Below are 8,128 nucleotides of genomic sequence, written 5' to 3'. Positions count from 1 at the left end.
TGGGGGAGGTCCTACCACCATGCTTCCCAGTAACCACCTCTCTTCCTATGAGTCTCTTCCAAATATTTCCCCTGGACTGCCTTGCTGCAGCGTGTGCTGAACACTCCTTGCCAAACCACAGGGCAGTGCTGAGCACGTGGCCCTGTTCTAAAGCAATGGCTTTAGAAAGTAGGCAGATTAAAGGAGGGAAAGTGGCAGGGGGGTGGTGGTGGGATGAACTGGGAGATTGGGATTGACATATATACACTAATATTTATAAAATGGATAACTAGTAAGAACCTGCTATATAAAAAAATAATAAAATAAAATTCAAAAGAAAGAAAGTAGGCAGATTAGGTTCTCATTTTAATTGGATTATTGAGAGGGTTGTATCCCTGTCTACTTTCCTTCCTTTTGTTTATTCTTCTGCAGTTGTTTTGGCAAAACATTTGAGTTCAACCCCCCCACAGAACAGTGCTGAGTAACTTGAGTTCACACCTCAGGGCAACTCATTCAGCTCCCAGCGCCCTTCTGCTCCACTCCTGAGCCGGACACGTGGCGTGGCAGGAGGTGGCCAGGCTCACCCAAGCCTTTCTGTGCCCCGCCTCCACCTCGGGAGATATTTGGATTAAAATCCAATAGCTGATTTCCCTGAATATGTCAGGGGTAGCTCATTCTTTGTTGCTCTTGCCTGAAAACAATATTTGCACCTGCCCAAGGTGGTGGCCTCAGCAGGTAGAGGGGTTTATCCTTCCCCAAGGTGAGGGCAAAGACCAGGCCCACCTCCTGGCTCTCAGGCTGGAGGCAGGAGGAACAGCAGCTGCCTGGGACTCCACTCTCTGCCCCAGCTCGCCTCTTCTGACCCACCAGGATAGCAGCCCTGTGTCCCAGAGTCTGAAAGCCCAGGCATTCCCTCCCTGAACTCAGCACCCCGACTGTGGGCTCCCCCATTTTGACATGAATGGGGATCCCCTCAATGAGGGCTCACCCTCACCATTTGGGGCCCCACTGAGAGGTTTTCTTTTCAGAGACCCCTGGCCTCTCTAAGGGCACCCCTCCCAACACTTTCCATCACAAGGTCTTTCTCATCCTAGTGTTGGTTCATTGTCATCATACTTACTTGTGTGTTGTCTGTGTCACTCCACAAGGACAGGGATTTGAATTCCATGAGGCTGAGGTCTCTTGTGCTTTGTTCACTACTGTATCTAGAAAAATGCTTAGCACATAGTAATGTAACCAAGCAGTACCCTATGGGGTCTTCCCAGTACAGACCCCCCCATGTCCTCCACCTGCCTCTTGTTTGTAGTAAAACTTTAGGCTCCCAGGCCCTCCCCGAGTTCCAAAGAATAAATTTAATCAGAGAAGTAAGAAAATGCAGAAACAAAGGAAAACAGTCAAGCGAGACAAAATAGTAATAGTTTAGCCATTAAACAGTCAGGGAACTTTAGTCCCTTCTCAAGGGCTATAGATAGTATTCTGAGCCATGTCCTTTGAACTGTTTTGCAGACACTGAAAACCTCACCAGAGGGAAGAAGTTAACTCTATGCTGACCACCAGCACATAGACCCTAGACCCGTAGTAACCAGAAGGTTGATAATGTTGACTCCCAACTACCTCACCACCAACCAATCAGAAGAATGTCCATGAGCTAACCACACACCCCTCAACCCTCTCCCTCACCCTGTCTTTAAAAACCTTTCCCTGAAAGCCTTTGGGGAGTTTGGGTTTTTTAAGCACTAGCTGCCTAGACTCCTTGTTTGGCACCCTGCAATAAACGCTGCACTTTCCTTCATCACAGACCAGTGTCAGTAGATTGGCTTTATCGTGCAAGGGCAAGTGGACCCAAGTTTGGTTCAGTAACAGTAGGTGACAAACAAATCTTTGAAAGAGTAAGTGAAGGAGCCCTGTCCTATATTGTTATCTTGAAAGGTTTTGTGTTTGGGACTTTTACTTCTTTAATCGAGGTCTCAGCTGTTTATTCAGCTACCTTATAAAACAGTGTTAGGCCCCACCAGAGCCCTCAGCCAGCTGAAGGGGCAAGGCAGGTGGCCTAAGGTCATACTCAGAGTCACACGTTACCTTTCCTCCAGCTGCTGTCATGACAATGGTACAGCAGTGACTGAGCATCCACCAAGGCCCCTGGGACCCAGGAGAGGCCTGGACCAGGCACAGGTGAGGAGTAAAGAAGTTGGCCAGATCCGGAGCCCGCCTGGCCTCCAGGGCTCGGTACTGCCCGCTGCTTCTGAGCTGAGTGGAGCTGCTGCTGTCACCTGCAGAGGGAAGATGAGATGTGCCCAGCAGGGAAAGTGCCTGGGGTTCCCATCGGTCATCGGTAAACCAGCTGTCCTTGTCTTTATCTTCATTGCACATAAAACCAGTCTTTATTAGGCAAATGCCATGGATAAAATGTGTGGTATTACAAATATATAACCAGGCGTACAGCCAAGGAGGCATTCGGTCACCAAGGGGCCAGGCAGTGGTGACTGATCAGAGTTTCGAGTCTGTACTGCCTTGTATGGAAACTTTCTTAACAAGGCAAACCACCTCTAGAAACTCTGAACAGTGATGGGTTCGCTGTGGAGAAAACCCAGTGGCTCCGTGACTGTGGGCAGACATTAGTTCTCTAGATCTCACTTTCCTTGTGTCTATACTGGGGATGATACCAATATCCACAATCGAAGGATTATTGTGAGGATGACGTGAGAGCAAGAGCAGGCAGGGGCCCCACTAGACTGAGTCCTGCACCCAGTAAGGACACAATGCCTCATTCAGAGTCAGGACTCAGGACAGTGCAGGGAAGGGACTTCATGAGCAGCAATGCCCAGGATCCGCCTCCAATGCAAGAAGCATGGGGGTGGGAGGAAGTGACTCAAAACCAAAAACCAGTTCACGACCCCTCTGTCCCTCCCTGGCCATGAGGCCCCGGGGCACATCACATCACTTCTCAATTTCTTAAGAGTGAGTTGAGACCAGCTGACACACGGGCTCCAAAATCTCTGTGGCTCTGACTTTTTGCATTTCTCAAAGTGTTTGGAACTAAGTGCAAGATGGTTTCTGATTTGTCACCCAAGAGCCCAAAGCTAATGCCAAGTGACCCCAAGTGACCTTCACAGACCCCTTTCTGCCTTCTCCCCAAGTTCCTGAACCTGACAAGCTTTCTCACTGCTTCCCAAGGCTTTTTTTTTTTTTCTTTCTGTTTCCTTCCTGACTTCTTTGGCTGCTCAATTTTCCTACTTGATGTGCTTTTCCCAAACTCTCATGTTAGCACCTTCATGGCCCCAACTCCTCTCATTGGAGTTTTCCATCCACATTACACTTTCCCCCCATCTTTTTCAGAGTGAGATCGAGATGCTGTTCTCACCCTCGAGATTCTGTTTCAGCTCTTCGACTGCTCCTCACTTGAAGTGCCTGGTGTTTGAACCACATTCTAGGAGTCTCTGGTTCGTGCCGAGTCCTTTAAGATGTGCCGTAAAATATGAACTAGAAGGGGATCAGCTGGCGAGTGGGTTTTGCGGTTTCCTTTTCCTTCTGTGGTCTGTAGTTCTCCCAGTCAGTTTTCTGTAGGTTTGCTGAACATGGCCTGGCAAACTGGGACCTCTGCCGGAGGACCAGAAGGAGCACCCTGATGGTGAGGACCAGGGGCTGCTGTCCTAGCAGTGAGGTCCTGGAGCAAGTCAGTCCAGCCCCGCAGGCCCCTCCAGGTCCCCCAGGGTCACCAAGGCCCCTCTGGGCAGCAGATAGTTTGTCTCCTGTCAGGGAGAGACAGGGTCTGACCAGCTTGGACTTTGTCCCACACCTACAGGAGAGGCAAGCCCCCCCCCATGGCTTCTGGTCAACTGCCTTCACCTGGAAGTTTAGAGAATGAAGCCCAGATCCACTCCCTTCCCTGTGCATCTCAGGAGAACGTGATGCTCAGATAGCCTTCGAGGTAGCGGTGTTACCCAAAAAAAGTGCAGAGAGGACAAGGAAGGCAGGACAAACACGTGTGTCACCATCTTCCCAGAATCCAGGGCTGCCATCTGTATTCTTCAGGGCAAACTGACCACCCACCTAACTTACCACCCTGGTGTCTTGCCCAGACTGCACGGTGAGACTGGTCTCTTCATTCTCTGGGACAGGTGAGGCCCAGGTACCTGAGGAAGTCCTGGTTTGCTCTTCCTCTAGGCCTTGCACTGTGATGGGAGATAAAGACAAATTATTTAAGTTCCTAACACCCTCTCTCCCCAGATATTTTAAGGTAGAACTTCATAGACTAACTAATGAGAGTGTTCTTCATCTATTTATTCTTAGGGTCAGGGCTTTCTTTATGTGCCTGCTGCATTTTTCCTACTTCCCTTCTTTTTTAAAATTACAAAAAAACTTGTGCCTGCCCAACACTATTTGCAGTGCATGGCTGTACGCGAGGCAGGACGTGCAAGGCAGAGTGGGGAGGCTTCCGCAAGCTGCATGGACTCTACTCCTAGTGGATTTGGGTTTGCAGAGTGCTTTCACCACTTCCCCTGCCGTGTTGCTGCAGCAAATCCCGAGGAAGGGACCGTGGAAATAGGACAGGTGGTGCTCCTACCACAGGTGAGCCTGACCCTCTGTTTGTTCACACACCACAGGGGCCTCTGCAGCTCTGCGAATCCGCAGTTCCCAGAGCTGGATTGAACCCCTGCCCAGGCTTCATCTGCCCAGTCCTGAGCCCACCCAACAAGTCACCAAACTGTGGCCCCTGATGGCTGGTGTGGGATCTACACTGGGTTGGCCCCCTGCCCCCATCTCAGCATAGAGGGTGCCAGGTGTGTTCAGGGAAAGACCCAGAGGTGCTGGGATTCTGTGAAGCTGAGTGCAGCGAGGGTAAGGTGCATGGGCTTAAACACCCCCTCCCTACCCTGGGGCTCTCCTGACACATTTAACCATCCTTACCCTGTATACAGGACAGAGGCTCCCAGAATTTTTATCTTTTGTGGGGTGTTTGGTTGGTTTCCAGCTCTTCACTGTCTCTGCAAAGATCATCCTTATGCCTGTATATTTGTACACTTGTGTAATTGCTTTAGTGGAGTTGTAAAAGTTGGACATGAACTACCAAATTATCCTTAAAAATATTTTTTTGCTTATAAAAGTAGGCCTTCTTATAAGTCTGTAGTGAAAATAAGTTCCTAGAGCCTTTGTTAGGACAACCTGGTGGGACTGCCCCCAATTTACATGGGCTACACTTTGAATTTATCCCCCCCCAAAAGAATTGCACATGTATGTATAAAATTCTAGGAATAACCTAAATGCTTATAAATAAGGGAACGATTAAACAGGGATCGTGTATCCATAACAAGGTATATGGTACATCTTAACATGTACTGGTTAGAAAGAGAGCATGAATCTATATGTATAGACTTGGAAAGAACTTAAGGGTAAAACATGCATGTATAACATTGCACTTATATTTAAAAAGCCACATATCTTATTTCTACATATATTTGTACATATACCTAGAAAAAGGACCAGGAGACACATCAAATTCAGGAGTGGTTGTACCTGAAAAGGAAAGAGGGATTGAGTTGAGGCAAAAGGATGTGGTGGTGAAGGGGGGCACTCATGTCTAATTCTAGGTATCTCTGTGTTCTTTCAACATTTTATACCAACACAACAAAACAAAAAACAAACAAAAACAGCACGCATATATTACTTATTAAAAAAATAAAGCAACTCATTAACCCTAATAAATTGATGTAATAGTACGTTTTTAAGCTTACTTTTCCACCAAATGACTCTGAAAGTGCCTGTTTTCCCACATCTCAACATTGGGCATCAGCCCTTTTAATCTTCAGCAAATACTTTAGCCTAATATTACATTACTATTATTATTATTTTTTTTTTTTGGTATGCGGGCCTCTCACTGTTGTGGCCTCTCCCGTTGTGGAGCACAGGCTCTGGACGCGCAGGCTCAGCGGCCATGGCTCATGGGCCCAGCCGCTCCGCGGCATGTGGGATCTTCCCGGACCGGGGCACGAACCCGTGTCCCCTGCATCGGCAGGAGGACTCTCAACCACTGCTCCACCAGGGAAGCCCTACATTATTATTGTCATTAGCATTGTTTGAAAATGAGGCTGAACGTCTTTTTGTGTGTTTATTGACTACCCATATTTCTCCTTCATGTCCTTTGCCTAATTTTGTATTAGATTATCTCTTAAGGATTTACATTAACCTTCTATCTGTGTGTATGTAGCCTCCAGGCCTGTGCTGCTTTTCTATTGGCTTTTTATCCCCACAATGTAGTGTAATAGAACAAATACCACTCACTGGGGCAATTCATTTAACCCGTCTGGTTCTTAATGTTCTCATAATTGCTTCTAATACTCATCCATCTATTGTGGGCTTACTCTGCCAGGAACTTTGCTAGAAAACTTGTACACACATGATCCCATTTGATGCTTTCAATGATAGTGTCAGGTAACTATTACTACCTCTATTTCACAGAAAAAAATCCCTGAAACTCAGAGAGGGTGACTAACCTGCCCAAGACCACACAGCTGGTAGGTGAAGATAGATTCCAACACTGATTCCACATTCTAGGCCCTTAAATCCCATACTACATTATAACTCTTCATCCCCAGCCCCATTCTCATCCCAAACATGTGGGCTTGGATCAAAGTAAATCTACTGTTACTGATTTTCTTTAAGCTAAAAACATTTAGTACGGGGGAAAAAAAAACATGCTCACTATATGCAAAGCATTGTCCTAGGTGCCTGGGGCAAACACACCAGGACACACAGGACATAACCCCCCCAGACCATGGTGCCCGTAGCCTGGGGTGTGAAGAGACAACTACACAAAGGGAAAAAGCACAGAGCAGGAGGTGCTGAGTATGGAGCAACTGGAAATAGTCAAGTTCACCATTCAAATCTGAAACAATAGTATTATCGCTCTGTGGGGTATAAAGCCCCATTTTATGCAGCAGGTCACATCTCATCACTACAGTGAGCAGACCATTGACAGGAAGTCCTGGAGAGCACAGGGTCCTGACTGTGGGGGGAGAGAGGTCCTCAGGTCCAACTGCTGGCATCACCACTGTGCAGAGGCAGCCCTGGCTGGGTGCTGGCTCACGGATCACCAGCTGCACTCCTGACAGAGCACATCAGCACGCCGCTCCCCGCACACGTTCTCACTCACCCACATCCTGGGTGGGGAGTGGAGGAGGAGTTCCATCACACTGTTACCAGCCCGACCCCCTCTCCATGCAGCCAGCCTAGGGGCTGGCCAGAGAGCTGCTGCTCTGCGGGCCGCCTCCACCTTTCCCGAGCTGTACCCTTGAAACAGTAAGGACGTGCTTGGCCAGAGGTGCCTGGACTCAGCAGCCTCATTTTTAGTGTCTGGAAAGACCTCAGAAAGTCCTTGCCCAAAATAATCTTCCCCATGCCACTGCCAGAAAATCTTCCCCTACTCTCATTTTTCTTTAGAGGATGACAGGGAAGACTGGTGAAAATGCTGGTGTAATCCAGGCAGCTCACTCACTGGCACCCCCTCCCTGCCAAGTAAGAACAGCTTCTCCAAAGGTAATGGAATATGGATCAGATGCATAAAGGGGTGGAAAAGGTCAGGCCAAGAAAGACACAAGCCCAGGCCCTGTCAATTTCACAACTCTTATCTTCTGCAAGGCATGTTTCTAAATGAGGTTCTTAAAGGTAAACCTCCAGGAGGACAGATAAATGCATCACAAAGCGGGCCTGTGGTCCTGACCACATGAAGGCACTTGAAGCCTCAGACAGAAGCTTCTGTCAGCATTTGCCGTGGATGTCTCTTAGAGAAATTCCAGTTCCCGGCTCTGTATCACTTGGGGTCTGCTGTGGGCAAGGGTCTCGGAAAATCACTGACCTATGGGTCAGTGGTTGTCAAGTCCTGTTCTGCTTCTGCCCAGGCTGCCTGGCACTCAGGGGCCGGCTCACAAACATTATCCTCCTTCACCCGAGGAGCGGCATCATTTAGGTCACTTCCCAAGCTCATCTTACGCCTTTTGTCATCTTTGTCGCACTTCTTATCACTTCTCCTCACCCTTGTTGATAACTCATTAGACAATGTGATTGAAAGCACTTTGTGAATTAAAAAATGTCCTACAAAACCAGTATTAAATGCTTAGCTATGCAGGATCACAATCATGACTCAGGGCTCCTG

The 8,128-nt window shown here is 48.1% G+C and overlaps 1 long non-coding RNA gene across 1 annotated transcript; it reads right to left on the bottom strand.

Moving 5' to 3' along the window:
* Positions 1–3,708: 3,708 nt before the first annotated feature.
* On the bottom strand, positions 3,709–5,653 carry LOC309813524. Its single transcript, XR_014295517.1, has 4 exons — positions 5,448–5,653; positions 4,039–4,151; positions 3,826–3,900; positions 3,709–3,728 (listed from the first exon to the last, which is right to left on the bottom strand). It is a non-coding gene; the product is annotated as an uncharacterized lncRNA (long non-coding RNA).
* Positions 5,654–8,128: the final 2,475 nt, after the last annotated feature.

The sequence above is a fragment of the Mesoplodon mirus genome (assembly GCF_964341445.2).
Source record: "Mesoplodon mirus genome assembly, chromosome: 12".
Taxonomy (NCBI): domain Eukaryota; kingdom Metazoa; phylum Chordata; class Mammalia; order Artiodactyla; family Ziphiidae; genus Mesoplodon; species Mesoplodon mirus.
Note: the sequence above shows the minus strand (reverse complement) of the source record. Positions and strands in the feature narration are given on the sequence as shown.